The sequence below is a fragment of the Pelobates fuscus genome, chromosome 1 (assembly GCF_036172605.1).
Source record: "Pelobates fuscus isolate aPelFus1 chromosome 1, aPelFus1.pri, whole genome shotgun sequence".
Lineage (NCBI taxonomy): Eukaryota > Metazoa > Chordata > Amphibia > Anura > Pelobatidae > Pelobates > Pelobates fuscus.
In genome coordinates this window covers 300784249-300806562 of record NC_086317.1, presented here as the reverse complement: position 1 = coordinate 300806562, position 22314 = coordinate 300784249, and the positions used below count along the sequence as shown (strand labels likewise).

At 44.2% G+C, this 22314-nt stretch overlaps 1 protein-coding gene across 2 annotated transcripts in view; it reads right to left on the bottom strand.

Annotated features, from left to right (window-relative positions):
• The window catches only part of TASL (TLR adaptor interacting with endolysosomal SLC15A4), a 358686-nt gene that overhangs the window by 12997 nt on the left and 323375 nt on the right, over positions 1–22314 (bottom strand). The window contains exon 1 of one of the 2 annotated variants that reach the window (XM_063457976.1): positions 2032–2112. The exons of the other annotated variant lie outside the window; for it this stretch is intronic. The gene's annotated coding sequence lies outside the window, so the exon portion shown is untranslated. Of the gene's footprint in view, positions 1–2031; positions 2113–22314 lie in introns of those variants that run through there. 2 annotated transcript variants of the gene reach the window in all.

Here is a 22314-nt window from a genome sequence, read left to right as displayed (position 1 = left end):
CATAACTCCAAATCATGAACCAAATGCAATGATTCACTCATTGTTTGTGTTATTTGTTTCAAGATTCTTCTGTTGCTCCTTTCACAACTCACCCCTCTGACAGTGGCTTCCTGTACCCTATAGGTGTCAATTCAAAATACTAAACCTTACCTATAAAGCTCTAACCACACTCTAGCCCCTCTTACATTTCTGCACTGATTTGAAGGTATGCCCCTTCTTGGTCTCACTGCTCTGCCGGTGACCTTCTCCTGTCTGCTGCTCGCACCCTTACTGCAAATTCACGCCAACAGGACTTCTCGTGGGCAGCTCCTTTACTTTGGAACAGCCTGCCTACCCCCATCAAACTCTCCCCTAGTCTTCAATCCTTTAAGAAGTCCCATCTTTCCAGAATAACTTCTATCTCACAAACCTGTCTCTTGCTCTCTCCTAAAGGGCCACACTCCACTCTCACCTCCAAGTCTGCTATTTTCCCACCATGTCTATTTGCTGACTCTCTCAATACCCTTCCTATTGTGTTTTTATACCCCACCTCCTCTAGACTGTAAGGTTGTTTGAGCAGGGTCCTCAACTACCTATTGTTCCTGTTACATTTTGTTATTGTCTCATTTGTTAAATTCCCCTTTTAATGTAAAGCGCTGCGGAATAAGCTGGCGCTATGTAAATACCAATAATAATAATATGGCCATTTGGTGTTCGAGATTTTAGATGTACCGCTGAACACCCAAAATTCAAATGAATTGCAATTGAAATATGAATATGAAAGAACCAAGAATCAATTTTGCCCTTAAATTCGAAATTCATTTTCAATTCTCACTTTAGTGAATAACTCTGACTTTCAACTTGAATTCTTAGACCAAACTAGCAGATTTAAAAACATAGCTTACAAAGATAATTTTTCCATTGCTGCTATTTTGCCCTTCAACTTTAACCCCTTAAGGACACATGACGTGTGTGACATGTCATGATTCCCTTTTATTACAGAAGTTTGGTCCTTAAGGGGTTAAATTAACTTTGAATTTACTAAGAGATCCAAAGAATTTATATATTCAGAAATATTTATTGAGTGGATGAGTTGTGCAGCACAAAATGTTCATAATAACAGCGGCATGTAATATACATTACAATCAAAACAGTATCAAATCAGTATCGTACTTGTGGCTACTAAAAAAGAATGGAAATACCCCATTTTGAATACCCTGGGTTGTCTACTTTGCAAATGGTATGCCATGATGGGGCTAATTTTCATACCTGGGGTGCCATACAGTCTCAAAGGCAACATTGGGCCAGCAAAGGAATCTGGCAAATTTCAATGTGTTTAAACTAAAAAGGGGAAAGCCCTACTGTATACTTGACCACTGTAACGTTCCAAAACCCTATGAAACCTGTGCATGGGGTGTACTGTTTCACTTGTGAGACATCGCTGAACTCAAGCATGTGTGTTTTATGACATTCACAGAATTAAGAAAAGAACACAATTTCTCACACTTTTGGATTTTATTCACAGTACAGTATGTTTAATATATATTTAATGTGAAATAAGAGCTGTGTTTCCCCTGAACAAAGTGATATATAATAAGTGTGGGTGCACTTAATATGAAAGAGGTGAATTATGGTTGGACATACAGCGCAAATTCCAGGTTCTGTCTTGATCAGAATTTGTACAATTACTTCTGTCCTTAAGTGCTTAACTGTGAATAAGCAACAAAATAAAACAAATATAAAAATAAGTAAATACCTTGACACAACCATATGATGAGGGAAGAGGTAAACACTTCATTCATGCAGATCTACTAAAATGATGTTATTACGTTCACAAATAAAGTGAATGCTCTTTCTTTTGAAAAATAAATCTACAGAAAGAAAAATATTATGCAACTGTAGTAGCTATACTCTGAATATCTTGCAAACCAATGCTTTTCATATAAAATATAATCCATGGTTTATTGCCTGTATCTTTGCTTATATTATGAAAACAAATCTAAATTATTATAGATTTGATGTATGAATGTATAACATTTTGTTTTTTCTTACCTGAGATCTAGTGGCAATGCAGGCAAAACAGTTTAGAGAATGCTTGCCCAAGCTGCTTCACTGATTCAACAAGCATTTAGGTTCGTAGTTTTCATACTGAAGAAGGAGGTGTCCAAAACTCATGGTTTATACTGATGTGCAGATTACATGAAACGAAAAATGCAAAAAATTGTCACTTCCTCATTTACGCCTCTGTCAAGCAGAGCAGTTTCATAGTAGTGTGGCCTTTTGTGTTCTAAAAGAATGCTTTGAGGAGAATAGTAGGTATAAAGATTAGATAGATATATAGGCATGCAGACAGACAGAGAAAGAAAGAAAGAAAATACGAAAGAAAGAAAGAAACAGACATACAGCAGGCATATGCTTTTTCTAACAGTAGGAAATGTCATAATTGAACACTAAGGCCTTAATTACAATCCAGCCGATAACATTTATCAGCCGTTTATTGGCTTCTGACAAGCCTTTTATCACAGAAACATAGAATGTGATGGCAGATAAGAACTATTCGGCCCATCTAGTCTGCCCAATTGTCTAAATACTTTCATTGGTGCCTGGCATTATCTTATAGTTAGGATAGCCTTATGCCTATCCCACGCATGCTTAAACTCCTTTACTGTGTTAACCTCTACCACTTCAGCTGGAAGGCTATTCCATGCATCCACTACCCTCTCAGTAAAGTAACTGTGTTAACCTCTACCACTTCAGCTGGAAGGCTATTCCATGCATCCACTACCCTCTCAGTAAAGTAATACTTCCTGATATTATTTTTAAACCTTTGCCCCTCTAATTTAAGACTATGTCCTCTTGTTGTGGTAGTTTTTCTTCTTTTAAATATAGTCTCCAAGACCCCTGGTAACAAGCCCATGCTTTGAATATACTCCATTGACTACAACCCTCTGTTTCCTGTCACTCAGCCACTGCCTTACCCATTCAACAATATTGGAATCCAAACGTAAAGATTGCAGTTTATTGATAAGCCTTCTTTGTGCAACAGTGTCAAAAGCCTTACTGAAATCTAGGTAAGCAATGTCTACTGCACCACCCTGATCTATAATTTTAGTTACCCAATCAAAAAAACCAATAAGATTAGTTTGCCATGATTTCCCTGAAGTAAACCCATGTTGCCTCTGATCTTGAAATCCATGTGTTTTTAGATGTTCAACAATCCTATCCTTTAACATGGTTTCCATCACTTTCCCCACTACTGAAGTAAGGCTTACTGGCCTATAGTTGCCCGACTCCTCCCCTGTCCACATCCCCTGTACCCCTGCCTACCCTGCGCTGATCCCGTCTCTCCCCTGACTCCCCTGTACTGATCCCCTTTCTCCCCTGCACAGATCCCATCTCAGCCCCCTTTCCTGCACAGATCCCCTCTCCCCCTCCCCTGCACTCATCCCCTCTCCCATTGCCTCCCCTGCACACATACCCTATTCCCTGCATAGATCCCCTCCCCCTACCTCCACTGCACAGTCCCCCTCCGTCCCCTGCACAGTACCCCCCTCCCTCCCCTGCACAGATCCCATCTCCCCTCTCCCTCCCCTGCACAGAACCCCCTCCCCTGCACAGATCCCCTCTCCCCCTGCCTCCCCAGCACCCTGACACCCTCCCTCCCTGCAAAGATCCAACTTTGTCCCTGCACCTTCCACAACCCCCCTCCACAAACCCATTCCCTCCACCACACACACCCTCCCTCCCTGCCAAAAAATAAAAGTATATATTTTTTAAATGTGGATATACAATTAAATTCAATGAGCGTGTTTCCTTTCACACCAATAAAAATGTTAAATATACCAAAGCGCTTCAGTAACAATAATTATTTAAAGAAACACTCTGCCCAAATCCCCCCTATCCCCAATAAAATCATTGTTTAGTAGATATGCCCCCAATTAATTACATTTTTCATGCATGTATTCATTGGGTGTATATCTTAAAAAAAGCTTGAAAAGTTTGTTTTGGGCTAGAGGCATTGAGTACTTAAAAGAGGTATGTCTGGTGCAGCCATGGATGTCTGCGACTGCACCGGACATGACGTGGGTCGAGATAGGGGCGACAACCTCAGGGGCAGCCCCGGGCGCCAAAAGCTCTAGCTACGCCACTGCCCCCATCCCTCATGGTCCGCAACTCTTTTTTTTTCCCCAGACTGATGATTAAAATGTACAACTAGTAAAGCATTCAAGCACACAGACATTACTGTCCACTAACACACACAGCTAGACAATCCACTGCATAGATATCTATTCATACATACACAAGCAAACACACATACATACAATTAACATACACCTATAATTACATTAATTCATACAGTAATGTATTTATGTTTTAGTTGCCCCAAGCTTAGCTAAATATGTTAACCATCCCTTCCCGCATTTAACTACAATCTCTATCTCACACACACATACACACACACACACATTAATTATTCACACAACTATTTACGCATTTTCATACAGACACACATAACCAAAGAAGTTACACACAAGCACTTATATGTAAGTCATATTGTTTTGAAAATACGTACACACACAATCAGCCAGGCATAGCTAAACATGCCTACGCACATAATCAAAAACACAAATGTACCCTCAGTTGTACTGCTCCTTCCTCTCATGTCCCACAATTTAATTGCCCCTTCCATCCATCTTCCTAACTCCATTTATTACCCCTCCTTCCCATCTCATTAACCTCATTTCATCAAGCCTACTTTTCATCTCCTTTAAGAAACGCCATAGTGTTAGGATTACTATCCTGTATTCCTAATGCTATAGTGTGCCTGTTTTTACCTATAGTAGACCCCTCCCAGTGGTCTGCTAAGTTCTATGTAGGAGTAGCATTAAGCTTGCAGCCTGTCTGCTTCCACTGCTCCCTTGCATCAGGAAAAATTGCACATTTATACTCGGGCCTTTTTAGAAGCCCATTAGAGGCACCAGCAAGGGTTATCCGCCTTCCGAGCAACCCCTCTTGTGTAGTGGTTGTTTCTATTTGATGAGAAAGATTCCAGCAATAAACAGAGTTGTTTCTCATTTCAAGTTGATTTATCTGTGAGTTTCATTAGAAAATTGCATGAATCTTTTAGACTTAAAAGTGTATGCCTTGCTCTTGTGACATCCCCCTATGTTAGAGATCACCTACTATATTTACAATCTTGGAGACTATGGCTCGCATCCTCGAGACTTGTTCATTTTGTTTCCTGTGGGTCGGGTGTGGGGCTCCTATAGCTCTTGATGAGCTTTATTCTATGGAGCCACTGGTCTCTGTAGCCCTGCAATGGATTCTCATAGTTTGTATTCAGAAGCCAGTTCCCATTAATGAAATTTCTCTACAAGGACTTCTTACTTTGCGTTCCAAAAGTTTTTTTGGTCGTCTATATGTTTGATTATTTTATATTGTCTTTTACTATGTGCTCTATACACTAGTGGTGATGTGAGATATATTATACTTTGGTATTTTTATGAAAAAGCTTAATCCATTGGGGTATACTTGCGCCTCCGATTTGTTCTTTGATAAATTAAAGGATTAATCCAAGCAAAAAAAAATCAATTAAATTCTTGTTTTAGTTAGAGTTACCCCTACTGGCATGGTTATTCCAAAAGTAAAAAAAGTAAATAATTAAGAAATAAAGAAAAATGTTCTCCCTCCTCCTTGATTTTCCTACATTGTCATCACTCCTCCTAAATGGTGTAGGAATGTTCCAAAGGACAGGTTGAGGGGAGGTATTCGGCGTTAAGGAAAGGAAACCGTGCCACCATTGCTTGTGTGTCACAAACATGCTTTGAGTACTGGCGACAGAGGACAAATATGCACAAAATTAACATTAGCATGCCGAGAACTCTTTCCAAGTTTGTCAAAGTAAGGTGTACTTTGATAAAGATGGCTTTCTATTTTAATTTCATTTATGTTAAATTGTAAAAATGCTAGGTAAGGTCCATTAAGAGCCAAATCTAGAAACGCTTTAAAAGTATTTGTTTAAATTGTTGTTGTTTTTTGGCTGGGATAACCTTTTAATATCCACTTGTCTAAATGTTGGTAGTAAGAGAGACTATAGAAAGCATCCACAAAATGTTGAGATTGTGCTGGGGCTCAATCTTTTTTCTATCATAAGTAAGAGCATGACAAGAGTGAAAAGGAGTCTCTACAACCTAAGAAAATGTGTCACCTTTTTGTCTTCCGTTAGACAACGTTAAGTCCCCTAACTGCTCATGACGACTAGTTTCTAATTCTCTTGATTTAGACATCTAAGAATCAACTATTTTCCATATTTCCCACCTTATTTTCTTTTTCTAATGCAAGGAAAACAAGAAAATGCGAATTGACATAGAAATGAAAGAGGAATGTGTGGTCTTTAAGAGGAAATAACCTTCTCTACTGTTTACTGTCTAAGTATGTACATAGTGCTATTTATGCTGCAACATCTGAAATAGTAACCGAGTTTATAAGAAATGAAAAATAGGACTCCTACTGAAACTAGACAACAACAAAAACATGTACAATTCCAATTACAAACCAGTATAAGATGATTATTAAAAATCAATTGCAAATATAGGAACGACTTTTGATAGTCAGCAATATCTGCAAAATCCAATTAATTAAATATTTCTCTCTTTAATTACTCTGACCTTGCAAGACAGACTTCATACCTCACACATTTAGAGCTGGATTCTCATAGCACAGTACAGGTTATCTCTGCTTACTGACTAACAGTTTTCTTACAGACAACAGTGGAGGAAGGGTTAGTCAATGAAAAAAGTAAACCCTTCCTCTGCTAGGAGAATCCAACCATTAGTCTTTAAGCAATTATGTTTTCCCTCATAGAAAATACACAGGTTTGGACACAACTATGCTATGGGGACCTCTGGCAATACTTGAGGAAAGTCTCAAATGGGGACTGAAACATCAACTATTTTAGGCACCAAATTTTGGGAAACTTTTTGACATGGAGAAATAAAATGCTATTTAATGGAGTCTGTGAGTGCAGATGCTCTTTCACCTTTTCTATGTAAGTGGCTATGGTCTGGCACCCGGCATTATACCAAGTTATACTTGTGGGCAAGAGTGCAAGCATCTTCTACACTTGTGTGTGTGTGTGTGTGTGTGTGTATATATATATATATATATATATATATATATATATATAATTGCATGCCATGAAATTGTTAATGGGGGTATAAACTGTTGGACAGGTGTGGCTGAATCCTGCCCAGCCAATTCATTGGCAAATTCACACCCTCGAAACCATGAGTGTAGGGGAGGAATGGGGAAAATGCCACATGAGGATGACATAAAATGTGAAAATTACATTATACCCAACAGTATGAAAGTGAAATTAAACTTTTGCTAACATCAATTTGATTCAAATCCAAGTACAGTGGAACATCGGTTCTGGAACACTCCCTTACTCGAACAATTCGGTATTCAAACAAAATATTTGAGGAAAAAAAATATCTCTGTACTTGAACTAAACTCGGTAATAGAACAAAATCAAACAGCATTAACCTCATTGGTACTGCTTTGGAACCTCGTTTGTATGACAAACAAGGAGCCCCTTGTATTGCTTGTTTCTCAAAAGGAGATTTGGATTCTATTTCCAGCATAGGCGTGCGCAGCCTATTGCATTAGGGTGTGCACCCTAAAGCACAAGCACACGCCACGTATATATATATATATATGTACACTGCTGTGTGTGTATGTGTGCTGTGTGAGGTTGCTGTTAGTGTGATGTGTGTGTGAGGGTGCTGGTAGTGTGCTATGTGGGTGAGGGTGTGTGTGTGTGTGTGTGTGTGTGTGTGTGCGCTTGTGAGGGTGCTGTTAATGTACTGTGTGTGAGGGTGCTGATTGTGTGTGAGCAGGGCCGGCCTTAGGCAGTTGGGCGCCCTGTGCAAAAAATCTTCACAGCGCCCCCCCCTCCCCCACTCCTTACCCCTTCCCACACACCCTGTCACACACACACACAGGCAGGCAGACAGCCATACACACACACACACACACACTCAGGCAGTCATACACAGACAGCCACACACAAACACACACACAGACATAGAATGTGACGGCAGATAAGAACCATTCGGCCCATCTAGTCTGCCCAGACAGTCACACATAGGCAGTCACACACAAACACACACACACACACAGGCAGACAGTCACACACACACACACAGGCAGACAGCCACACACACAGCCACACACAAACACACAGGCAGACAGCCAAACACACAGAGGCAAACAGCCACACACACACACACACACAGACAAACAGTCAAACACACACTGTCAGACAGCCACACACACTGGCAGACAGTCACACACACACACACACGCGCAGACAGTCACACACACACACGCGCAGACAGTCTCACACACACACACACAAACATAGGCAAACAGTCACACACACACAGTCAGACACACACACTCACTAACAGACAAACACACTCACAGACACACACTAACAGACACAGACACACACTAACATACACAGACACACACACACTAACAGACACAGACACACACTAACATACACACACACACACACACACTAACAGACACACACACTCACCCACCCACCCACATTAACAAAATTGTATTAATTTATTTAGACACCCCCCCCCAGCCTCCTTACCTTTGGGAATGCTGGGGGGGGGTCTCTTCCTCCCTGGTGGTCCAGTGGCTGCTCTGCTGGGCTGGGCGGGCGGCTGGCGAGGGAGCACTTCCTCTGAGCTGTTTGCTCAGCTCCCTCACGCCAGAGTGAGGCTGGGAGCGGGAATATGACGTCATATTCCGGCTCCCAGCCTCACTCTGCGGCGCGCGAGGGAGCTGAGCATACAGCTCAGAGGACGTGCTCCCTCGCCAGCCGCCCGCCAGCGCCGCCCGACCGCCCAGCAGCCCGGCATGTCTGTGAGCCGCAAGGCTAACAAGACATTTGCCTTGGGCATTTGGGGGGCGGCTTTTTTTGCCGCCCCCTGGAAAATGCCGCCTAAGGCAAATGCCTTGTTAGCATTGCGGCTAACAGACATGCCGTGTGAGCTATGCGGCCGCAGGGCGCCCCCTGCACCATGGCGCCCTGTGCGGCCGCACAGCTCGCACACCCCTAAGGCCGGCCCTGTGTGTGAGGGTGCTGTTTGTGTGCTGTGTGTGAGGGTACTGGCTTTGTGTTTTGGGAGCATCTTAATTGTCTGTAATACTTAATCTTGCGTAAATGGCTTGTCAAGGACCTGCACTTGCCTGGTGAAAGGATAGGGAGAGTGATTTTGTCTAAGTATGAGTCTATCAAGCGGAATGCTTGGTTGTATAGGGAGAGGTATTAGCAGTAGAAAGAGGGAAGTGCTCATGCCATTGTACAGAACACTGGTGAGACCTTGTAGTATTGTACGCAGTATTGGAGACCATATAATCACAAGGATATTGATACTTTAGAGAGAGTTCAGAGAAGGGCTACTAAGCTGGTTCATGGATTGCAGGATAAAACTTACCAGGAAAGGTTAAAGGATCTTAATATGTATATCTTAGAGGAAAGACGAGACAGGGGGGATATGATAGAAATTTAAATACATAAAGGGAATCAACACAGTAAAGGAGGAGACTATATTTAAAAGAAGAAAAACTACCACAACAAGAGGACATAGTCTTAAATTAGAGGGGGAAAGGTTTAAAAATAATATCAGGAAGTATTACTTCACTGTGAGGGTAGTGGATGCATGGAATAACCTTCCAGCTGAAGTGGTAGAGGTTAACACAGTAAAAGAGTTTAAGCATGCGTGGGATAGGCATAAGGCTATCCTAGACTTTAGATAAGGCCAGGGACTAATTAAAAGTATTTCAAATTATTGGGCACTGAAAGACTAGATGGGTCGAACGGTTCTTATCTGCCGTCAGATAAGTATGTGATGTTATCAGCTGCTGCACCATGTCGCAGGATAAAAGGATCTTGCTGACAGCACTACAGGGCAAGTTGCTCTATCCTTACTTTCTATCAGGACCTCACCCGGTCCACTTTACAGTAGCGAAGGTCTCTAAATCTTGTTACCAGTCAAATGAGAGTGGCTGAAATGTAGTATTGCTGGATGTCGTCTAGGTTCCTAGTGGTCACACACAACGAGACTGTGCACAAGATTTCCACACCTGCAGAATCTTCTACCTTCATAACGTCTTTGAGCTTACCTGTCCTGGCAAATGACCCCAAAAGGCAGCCAAGCACGCACATCAAGTACCCCTGACAAGCTGTCCTATTTATACCTATGGGTTTGTTCGGCCCCACAAACAGGGACTTGATGACGCTATGGGTCATAATATATATACGCAATTATAATTCTTATAATAGCATTTGCATTTCATTTCTAATTATATTTGTAACCTCTTTAGCGTTATCGCAGTACTTACCACTATAAACTCTAGTTCCCTAAAGTGTTTTGGGACTAGCCCTTTATCGAAGGTGTGTAGCTTAACACCTTTCACACACAACCTGAAATCGCCTTAGTTAGAGGTAATATTTGAAGACAGCCTGATTTTCCCTCATAGCTGTAACGCCCAGCGGTACATCCAGATACTAAGGCTGATCTTCCTTCGCAGTTAAACTTTATTCGATAAAATTACTAATACTTGTTTTTTTTCATGCTTCATGCTTGTAACTCTGGCTTCTGATATCTACTGTAACGATATACATATTTGCATATGCCATTGATGTTCTGATTTCTACTAAATTCTGATAAGAAAACAATAAAAATGATTGACAAGAAAAAACAACTCCTAAGCAATAAACAGAAGTATATACACTGTAAAAAAAAAAATATAAAACAGGCTAAGTGCAGGCTTTAAAGATATTGCTTATAAGGTAGCATATTTAGCCTCGGAAAAGGACTGCTGCCCAATGTTGTTTTGGCAACCGTTATGGGCCTTGAGCATAAATATATAAAATTTAGTTATTATTTATTTCTTCTTTTTTTGGTGGGGAGGGGGGTGGGTTTTTTTTGTTAGCTTTTTTTTAAATTTATTTTTTGTATACATTTACAGGCCTAAATATATTCAGCCTAGAGCAGTCTTCTAGGTCTGCCAGGTTCCAACAAAAATTATTTTATCCTCCTCAATTTTTTGAAGTTTGGCCACCAGCTTTTTGTGTGCAATATACATTCATATGTCTTAGCAGTGGCGTACATACCGGGGTCGCAGGGGACCCAGGTATGTATCCACTGTGGCCAGCCTCTTCTCCTGGGGGGCCCAGGAGCCGGCCACCTCAGGGCCCCCCGAGGCTGGCCCTGGTGGCACCCGGCTGGCGGGCGCGCGGGGGAGCACCCCCCCCCCGAGTGCTTCCTCTTCAGCTCCCTCGCGCACCGCGTACTGATACCGGAGCCGGAAGATGACGCCAGCCAGCCTGCCTGCCTGCCTGCCCGCCGGGTGACCAGGAGCCCAGGGAATGACCTCAGCGCTCCCATAGGTAAGAAGGCTGGGGGGATTATTTTTTTTTTTTAAACGTGTGAGTGTGTGTGTTAGAGTGTGTGTGAGTGTGTGTGTGTTAGAGTGTGTGAGTGTGTGTGTTAGTGTTAGAGTGTGTGTGTGTGTGTGTGTTAGTGTGTGTGTGTTAGAGTGTGTGTGTGTGAGTGTGTGTGTGTTAGAGTGTGTTAGTGTGTGTGTTAGTGTTAGAGTGTGTGTGTTAGTGTTAGAGTGCGCAAGCTCCGAATGCGCATGCGTGGCAAGAGCCACGCGCTCATTCAAACCGCCCATAGGAAAGCATTACTCAATGCTTTTCTATGGACGTTCAGCGTCTTCTCACTGTGATTTTCAGGTGATAACTGCATTCCAATTGAGCAGCATTGGAAAGTCTTTGGTTAGACAGCTACAGAAAGTCTGGGCTGGGAAAAAAGGGGAGGGCTTGTCAAGCCTTCAGACAAGAGCTCGTTTGCATGCTGTTGTTAGAAATAACCCTAATGAAAAATTGCTTAAAGGAACACTTTAGTTATCAAAACAACCTTAGCTCAATTCTCTGCCATTTAGGAGTTAAATCTCTTTGTTAATGCAGCCTAGTCACATCTCCCTGCATGTAACATGCACAGCATACCTTAACAATTCATGTAAAGTGAGCTCTAAAGTTCATACTTCCTTTATTGAACAGCCTGTTTAATTTAGAATTTCTTATTTACATATGAAGCATGCATTTGATGTTTTGTATTGCTTGATTACATAAAAAAAAAAACACTTAGCAGCATCTAGTGGTCAGAATGGTACATTGCACTGCACTAGTTGTTCTACAGAAAGGAATACTTCCACCGCCATAATATCTTGATCTCAATTAAATTTGGACTGCATGGGCACTGTTTTACCTTAAGGGATTAAACGGTTTTGAAACAGTTCAAGAAAAACAAAAGAAAAGAGAAGGGCTGCGCCACAGGTAAACACTAATAGTACAACTTATTGACACAAAAGCAGAAATAGGCCTGATGCAAATGTCTCACAAAGAAAGTCCTTATAATCCAAAGATGAAAAGTCAGTGCTTAATAGGATGTACTGTCCTCAATTCAACTTAAATATCCCTGATGAAGTCCATAGGATGAAGCGTGTAGGATACAGACGGATACAGACGTTGGGGACTTACATCCACTTGTTATTATCAGGTCCACTAGGGTGGAGATATATCTTTTTGACCTTTTTAACTTGTAAGTGCATTTGTAATAAATCTTTTGTATTTATATTTCCATCTGCACTATCTTTGGATCTTTTTTGCTTTTAAGTGTAAGAAGACTTATATTCTGAAGACTTCAGATTACATATCTGATTTAGGATGATGTGCTTGATATTATTTCACCTCTTTCCTCAGAAACTGCAATAATTACTTGAGGGGTTAACTCCACCTCTAGTGACTGTCTACCAGACAGACACTAGAGGGACTTCAGGGTGGTTAGGTGACCAAAAGTCGTCTAACTGATGCTGGACATCCTCACGCTGTGCATGAGGACATCAGGCGTCTGTTAAATCCCAATAGGAAAGAATTGATACAATGCTTTCCTATAGGGAAGCCTAATGCAAGCGCAGAGGAGGAGCTTGACATCGGCGCTGGATTCAGGTTTGTGACCAAAGGGGTTTTAACTCCTTCAGTGCTGAGGGGGGCACTATAGGGAACTATAGTGCCAGGAAAACAGCTTTGTTTCCGGGGCACTATAGTTTCCTTTTAAAAAGTAGTAGGAAAAGGTGTAGTTTAAAGAGGAAGAGGTGTGGTCTTGACAGGAAGGGGTGGGGCAAATTTAGATTAAGGGGGTGCCCAGGTTTAGTCATGCCTAGGGCAGCGCAAAACTAAAATACATCACTGGCTTTATGGCATATATCTCCACTTTGGTCTCGACTGTTCAAATGACATTGTTCCAGAAGTCTTGTGGTTTGTTCAGATGCAACTTTGCAAACCTAAGCCGTGCTGCCATGTTCTTTTTAGAAAAAGAGGCTGTCTCCTGGCAACCCTTCCAAACAAAGAACACTTGTTCAGTCTTTTTCTAATTTGCTGTCATTATTGTTCATCTGAGGTAGTTGTAGCGGAGCTGCAATATGAAATCCCAATATCTCCGCTGGTTAAGAAAGTAATCCAAAGTAAGTGCTGGAAATGAAGGCAATATCCCAAATCCCCCAGTAACCGGACGAAACACAGTTCTGGGAGTCAGCTGAGGTCTTTATTTACATGCTTCAGTATTTATGCAATTCCCCATGCAAGGGGTTTCCTGAGTCACATTACAGGGGTATTACAGTAGTGGACTACATGGGAAACTTAAATTACAGAGCATTTCTCCCACCATGCACTGCTGTACGAGAGGGATACTCCCACTGGAATATCCTGTGAAGTGGATTATCCCTCCGTACAGCAGAACCGGGTTTTAACATAAAAATATGTAACTTTTGTTATATTCGTGTGATTAATATGAATGACCGTTCGGTAGATAGCTGGGGTCTGAGCGCATACTTCGTGCGAGTACTGCTCAGATCCCAGCTTAAATAACCGAACGGCGCACGAAAACATACTTTATATTGCATTCACCTAAAAGTACTGAATACCGATTGGGGAACCTAACACTAAAAGACCGGAGCTCCCGAACGGCCTGGAAGTCCAGTGGTGTTCGCGCCGCCGAGTAGCCGATTTTTAGTTCCAGGTACTCGACGACCAAACACCACTGGGCTAACAAAGGATCCAAGATGGCCGACCGCCGCGTGGTCGGTAGTTGAACGATGGCCACCCAGGAAAGCACTTAACTACCGATTGCAACAATGTTGCAATCCGTTAATTGGAGCCACACGACCCTCTGTGTGTGGGCTCTTGTTCGGTACTTGGTTCGTTTACTTGGTTCGGTACTAGCCGGTAAAGTTGCTGTTCGTGAAACGACCATGTGAATGATAGCGGCTTTCGGCTGCTAGCATATGAATGCTCTATATTACACAGACCAGCATATATTTAAACATAGCAAGCAGCATACATTTAAACATTTAAACAAGGTATTACAGCGGTTTTTCAGACAACCTTTAAAGTCACAGCCATATAGTCTGAAGTGGCTAGGTTTGCCACAATGCTCACCCAGAACCAAGCCGGCATACACAGTCTGATCGGCTTGGGGATGTCCGGAGGAGTACTCACAGATCATTTTTCAAGTTCAGTTTGTCTGGACAACCCGTCGGTGTTACCATTCTGCTTCCCTGGGCGGTAATGAATAGTAAAGTCAAAAGGCTGCAGCGCCAAACTCCAGCGCAGCAGCCTGGCATTGTCCCCAGCCACACGGTTCAGCTACACCAACGGGTTGTGATCTGTGAGTAAGGAAAAAGGTTGTCCATACAAATACGGCTGTAACTTTTTGAGGGCCCACACCACGCCCAAGCATTCCTTCTCAATGACGGCGTAGCTTACTTCACGGGGCAATAAATTTCGGCTTAAGTAAGCTACTGGATGCTCTCCGCCATCTGCTCCAACTTGGCTCAGCACTGCTCCCAATCCAAACATTGAAGCGTCTGTGTGAACAAGAAATCTTTTAGTTGGATCGGGAGCAGCAAGTACAGGTGCATTAGTTAAAGCAGTCTTTAGTTGCTGGAATGCCTGATCAGACTTTGGGGCCCCGATGACCTGTCGAGGAAGGTTTTTGCGTGTCAAGTCAGTCAGGGGTTTGGCCAGGGTACTATAATTGGGTACAAATCTTCGGTAGAACCCTGCATTACCAAGGAAGGCTAGCACTTGGGTTTTGGTCCGGGGGGTAGGCCATTTAGCCACTGCCTTGATTTTTGCTGGTTCGGGCTTTTGCTGTCCACTCCCTACCTGGTGCCCAAGGTACTGTACCTCTGCCATCCCGATATGACACTTGCTGGGTTTAAGTGTCAACCCTGCCTCTCCAATATGGTCAATGACCGCCCCAATGTGTTGCAGGTGGTCTGACCACGTCTGGCTATATATGGCGATATCATCCAGGTATGCACATGCATACTCCTGGAACCTGTCCAGTAGCCGATCTACCATCCTTTGAAAGCTAGCCAGAGCGTTTTTCATCCCGAATGGCATGACTTGAAATTGGTACAGGCCAAACGGGGTGACAAACGCCGACTTAGGAATGGCATCCTCGGCTACTGGAATTTGCCAGTACCCTTTGCATAAATCTATTGTAGTGAGGTACTGGCCTCGTGCCATCTTGTCTAGCAGCTCGTCTATCCGGGGCATCAGGTAGGCATCAGACACTGTTTTGTAATTTAGCCTCCGGTAGTCTACACAAAATCGTGTGGTGCCATCCTTCTTGGGTACCAGCACTACCGCAATGCCCAGGGGCTATCGGAATGTTCAATAACCCCTAGCTGCAACATTTCCTCAATTTCCTTTCTCATATGTTCCCTGACTGCTTCAGGGATACGATATGGGGTCTGCCGCATAGGTAGCAGTCCTGGGGTCTCAACTCGGTGAGTGGCCAGCGGAATGTACCCTGGTAAATTGGAGAAAGTGGCTCCCTTAGCCGCAATTAACTCCTGTACCTGGGCACTCTCCTGAGGGCTTAGCCGCACCCCCAGCTGAACACCTGTGGAGGGCTCTGCCTGATCTTCCCGCTCCAATAAGTCATATCGCCACCACGTCCTCTATCCTCTCATGGTAGGGTTTAAGCATATTCACATGGAGCATGCGTCTCTTCCCTGTCCCTGAGCAGGGGTCAATGACATAGGTGGTGTCACATCTCTGTTCCACCACCTGGTATGGGCCTTGCCAGATGGCCTGCAGCTTGTCATTGCGGACAGGTTTTAAAATCAAAACTTTCTGTCCTACTTGAAAGCTGCTGTCCCTGGCTCCCCTATCATACCATCTGCGCTGGCGTTGTTGAGCCGCCTGGAGGTTGACCCGTACGGTCTGGGTTAATGCCTCCAAGCTATCCCTGAACTCCAGCACATATGGTACAATGGGTGTCCCATCCGTACTACTCTCCCTCTCCCAGTGCTCTCTAATTAAATCTAAAGGCCCTCGCACCCTTCTCCCAAACAGTAGTTCAAAGGGGGAAAATCCCATAGATTCCGGGGGTACCTCTCGGTAGGCAAATAGCAGATGGGGAAGGAATCGCTCCCAGTCCTTATGGGCCTCTCCAAGGGTACGGAGCATCTGTTTTAAAGTACCGTTAAATCTCTTACATAATCAGTTAGACTGAGGGTGGTATGCGGAGTTCACGATAGGCTTAATGCCACATATTCTCCATAGTTGGTGAGTTACTTCGGCCGTGAATTGCGTACCCCTATCCGATATGATCTCCTGGGGAAATCCTACCCGTGAAAATACTTTCATTAAGGCCTCGGCCACAGTCTCGGCTTGAATATTGGATAGGGCTACTGCTTCGGGGTACCGAGTGGCGTAGTCTACTATGGTCAAGATATATCTCTTGCCTGAGGGACTGGGTTTCGGTAAGGGTCCTACTATATCCACGGCCACTCTACTAAATGGTTCTTCAATGATGGGCAGGGGGCATAATTTGGCCTTGTGGCGGTCACCCCTCTTGCCTACTCGCTGAGAGATGTCGCATGTCTGGCAGTAATGGCGCACATCTTTGGATATACCTGGCCAGAAAAAGGCGTGGGTCAGGCGGCATCGAATGCGCGTCATCCCCAGATGCCCAGACAAGGGGATGTCATGAGCGATCCGAAGCAGTTCTGGTTTATATTTCTGGGGTACTACCAGCTGTCTCGTAGTCACATTTACAGACCCCCCCCATTACCCTTTCTGCAATCCAGTATAACAACCCCTTTTCCCAGACATACCGCTCCCCCTCTAATCCGGACTGGTCAGCTATCACCCTATCTCTGTATACTTTTAACGTGGGATCTATCTTAACCTCGGCCTCAAACTCAGTCGGGGTATCCCAGGTAACATGTGTCGCAGGAATGTCACTGTCTCTTACCTGAGCCTCAGAGTGCGCGGACGGAGCCGTGGTGCGAGCCTGTTGCCGGGTGGTCACTGGGTGGGCCTCTTGTAGGGGAGCCTGGGGTATAAAAGCGGAAGTCATTCGGCACAGGTGATTCGCCAATACGACATCTGCCGGCAGTTTCTGCATCATGCCCACCTCTACCATCCCCTCCCCAACACTCCAATTCAAACGTACTTTTGCAGTGGGTAATATGTATACCGCTCCCCCTTGTGACGAGAGCAATCTCGCCACATTGCATTGGAGAAGCCTGGTTGCCCGCCTGCTGCCTTTGGACTATGGCCCTGGAAGATTTGGCCCTTTAAAAACAGTATTCGGCCATACCAGAGTGTATGTCACTCATTCTGGCCCTTTAACCCCTTAAGGACACATGACATGTGTGACATGTCATGATTCCTTTTTATTCCAGAAGTTTGGTCCTTAAGGGGTTAAATACTGTGGGGAGGGATTGACACTTTTTATATGGTACTTCGGATGCAGCCGAAGTGCCGAAGTTCCCGAAGTTGTCGAAGTGGCCGCCATTCGACAAAGGAACACGTGGCGGCGGCCATTTAAATTTATGCGAACGCGGTCAGCGGTGTGTGCAGCCAAATTTATGGAACTGTTTGCGGCTACCCAGTTGCATGAACACCGCTGACCCATACCTTCTTCGACACAGCGACTGGAGACTAAGTCCCGTTCGAAGATTCGGTGCAAAATAGACCGACCGCACAGCCCAAATCCATGGAACTGTTTTGGGCATGAAAATGTGCTAGCGGTCGGTCATAAAGGACTTCCGGCTATCTTTGTTTTGTAAATCTTTCTTTTATTATGGCATATGCGTTATGGGGTACAGAATAGAAAGAGGAGGCATTGTGGGGTAACACGAGTTGATGATAACAAGGTGGTGAGCAATACACCTCTAAGAAAGACTGCCATATTTTTTGTTTTTTAAAATGTCATGTAAACAGATTGATACAAGCTTGGTTAATAAAATAAAAATCAGAATAATTATAAAAGTAATTGTTGCTTAACAGTGCTAGATCAGCTACATCGATGTAGTCCTAACGTACCAACATGTCTTACAAAGTAGTAGTAGCTAGCTAGTCAGTATATGATTCAGAGAGAGGTCATTATTATGAAAAGAACATGCTAGTAATCATTGCTTACGGAACATAACATGCTAGAGTAGTTAGATAGAGCAAATACAGTAGTATTACGTTTTCTCCCATGCTGGACTGCTTTATTGTATGTTGAAGTAAGTCGCTTTATCCAAATAGCTGTGTAAGGCAACACAGGAGTTAAAATAGATGCAGGTATAAGACTAGTAACGATAATGACCTTGCTTGGCATGCGGTAGCATGGCCGCAGGATCGATAGGCAAGCTTTAAGTTTATGAGGCACATACAGAGCATGTTCATTTCGGATAGTTACAATCAGCAGGAAATCGTATGTTTGCAATAGCTTTGAACATTAATACGTATGCACAGGTACATCTGCTTGCATTCATATGTCTATCGCTGTATCTAGATCGCTCGGCATGTGTAAGGTTTGGTAAAAAACAGTAGTTAGTAACATATTAAAGGTACATGTACCGTGTATGTAGGTGGTTGATCGTTGTGTTGGGGCATACATTCACACATAGTGTAGTAAGACAAGCAGGTATATTGCAAGCTTCTAATCTCATCTATGCATGTGAAGGTGTATGACATTATGCGTTGCCTAGCCGTTGTATATGTATGTATGACATATTTAAACATGGAAACTAACAGTTAACTTGGAGGTGAAGTTACAAACAGAAGTCCAGCAAAGAGAGGTCGTGTAGCTGAGCAGGTAATGTCCCAACAGTCCGTTGCCAAGTGTGGTGGTAGTGAGATTGTCTGCTAGGGGGGTTAGTTCAGCCTATACCGCTGCTGGGTGGTGCACGTCTGAGGAGTGGGAAAAATGGCCCCGGCAGCCTGTAAGATCCACAGGGGTATGACTTGGTGTGGACCGGTAGCAGCCGACTGCCAGCCCCAGGCCTCCGTGAAGGCCCTCACCTGTGTTCCACTGACACGGTTGCTCAAAGAGGCCGGGTCGTCCCTTTCTGCGGGCGCCATGTGGGGCTCGGATGTTCTGCCGCCGCCAGCGGCGGGTGAGCCTCTGACGGTGTGGTTGGTGTTTTGGAGTCTGACTCCATGTGGTCTTCAGCCTGGGAAGGCATTGTGGGCGGCCTTCAGTGCCGCGTCCCTGTCGTTGGATGAGCTTTGGGCCTTGAGGCACATCTTTGGGCCTGGTAGAGACTCCGCCGCCGAAGTGAGGTGGTTTGGAGTGCGTGTTGGGCTTCACCCGTCTTCTCCGCCACTTGTCGGTGTGTGACTCAGGAGCTGTCCGGTAGAACAAGCTTGGTGCGTAGTGGGGAGGGTGCGGTGGGTCAGGCGGCGATTGCACGTTTCGTGGTTTGCTCTCAAGCCTCTTCCAGAAGGCTGTGAATAGCTTGTCAATGCGGACCTCCAGCGGCTCCATTAGGTCCCATGTGGTGAGGGGCCGTGCGGAGTCCGCCATCTTGTCTGCAGCTGCACAGAGTGGCTGTCATTTTCGGGTTACCCCGTCGTCGTTTGGCAGCAGGTAATGGTTAGCTGGGACCGGGATAACCCCCGCCGGTCCATAGGGGGGGGAACGTGGGCCTAGTCTCTGTCTGGAAGCCGTCGCTGGCGACGGAGGAGCGGCCGCCTCCTCCACGCCGGCCATGCTTGTAGGCCTCGGGTCGCTTTGCCGGGTGTTCTGCAATCGGTGCCTGGTGTGTGGTACCAATGCGTAGCCCTCATCAGCAGCCTTCTGTAGGTGGCCCATTTGTCGGGTTTTGATATAGATTTGTGGCATTTTATCCGACAGATTCGTTGTGTGGAGCGGCAGCAGCTTTGTCCTGCACCCGCTCGGCTCTGCGTCCAGGCCACACACAACCCCCCCCCCCCTCCCCCCGGCTATCTTTTTATCTACTGGGGGGATTTGTATGGTTTTTGAGAGTGTTTATGTTTAAAGTATGCTGAGTTTAAATATGTAATTTATGAAGATTGGATGTATGGTTTTAAAGTTACAGGATATGTGGAAAAACTGTATTTTTACTGTCTGTGATAATTATGTTAAACCATTGTGTAACATAATTGTATCACAGACAGAGGGGAGGATTTTGTGTGTAAATGGGAGTGTCTTCTGTAATGTACGTGTATGATTGGTTATTTTGTAACACCCTGTGGGTGATCCTACCTAAGGGTAACTGTCATAAAGAAGGTTCTTTTGGTGCCATTAAACAGACCACTGCTTGACCCTCAACACGGAGCTCTGTCTCGTTCTTGGGGGGATTCACTGTATGCTGTTAGAGACTGATTGCCAGGAGTGTAAGCTGATTGTTTGTTTTTCCTGTTCGTCTGCTAGCAGCTATAAGTGAGGTTCCAGTTCGGGAGTTGGAGTGCTATTTTGTATCCATTTCGGGAGTTTGGTGTTCTGCAGTAGCTGTGCCTGTATCTCTGGAAGGGGAAGATCAACTAAACGGCTGTTAACCCCTTTTATGACTGGGGGTGCCGTTACACCCCTGCTACTCGCACTGCTACGGATCCTCCGGTGTGTGCTGAGCCTGGAACCAAATGAGGGGCTACCAAAGTCAGAGTGGCCCCCGAATCCCAGAGCCCTTGTACCTCTTTCCCTTCCAGAGTTACCAGCTGGCGGTGATGTTGCCTGTTGTCTGTGGCTTGTACCGACATCACCTCGTGTAGTATTCCCAGGGGCTTTTCTGTCTGATTAAAGAGCATTTCCTGGGTGGGTGGCTCCGCTTGGTAGTGATGGGCGGCTGCTCTGGGTGCTGGGTTCGGCCGCACTTGGTTCCATGCTTGTCGGCTCCGATTCTGGGTGCACTCTCTCGCCATGTTACATAGTTACATAGTTACATAGTTAGATAGCTGAAAAGAGACTTGCGTCCATCAAGTTCAGCCTTCCTCACACCTGTTTTTTGCTGTTGATCCAAAAGAGAAAAAAAAAAAAAAAAACCCAGTTTGAAGCACAATTTTGCAACAAGCTAGGACAAAAAATTCCTTATTGACCCCAGAATGGCAGTCAGATTTATCCTTGAATCAAGCAGTTATTACCCTACATTGAAAGATTATATCCTTGAATATTCTGTCTTTGCAAGTATGCATCTAGTAGCTGTTTGAACATCTGTATGGACTCTGATAAAACCACTTCTTCAGGCAGAGAATTCCACATCCTGATTGTTCTTACAGTAAAAAAACCTTTCCTTTGCCTTAGACGAAATCTTCTTTCTTCCAGTCTAAACGCATGGCCTCGTGTCCTATGTAAAGTCCGGTTTGTGAATAGATTTCCACACAATGGTTTGTATTGGCCCCGAATATATTTGTATAATGTTATCATATCCCCTCTCAGGCGACGTTTTTCTAAACTAAATAGGTTTAAATTTGTTAACCTTTCTTCATAGCTGATATGTTCCATTCCTTTTATTAATTTTGTAGCCCGCCTCTGCACTTTTTCTAGTGCCATGATATCCTTCTTTAGAACAGGTGCCCAAAATTGCACAGCATATTCAATATGTGGTCTTACCAGTGATTTATAGAGAGGCAAAATGATATTCTCGTCCCGAGAATGAATGCCCTTTTTCATGCATGACAATACCTTACTGGCCTTGGCCACTGCTGATTGACATTGCACATTGTTGCATAGTTTGTTGTCTATAACAATTCCCAAGTCCTTTTCGTGTGTTGTTATCCCTAATTCACTTCCATTAAGGGTATACGTTGCTTGTGTATTCTTTACGCCGAAGTGCATAACTTTGCATTTTTCAACATTAAATTGTGTGGCCCCATTGCTTGCACGTATGGCACTGGATATTAGCTCTGCCATTATATCTTGATGGTGGTGTGTG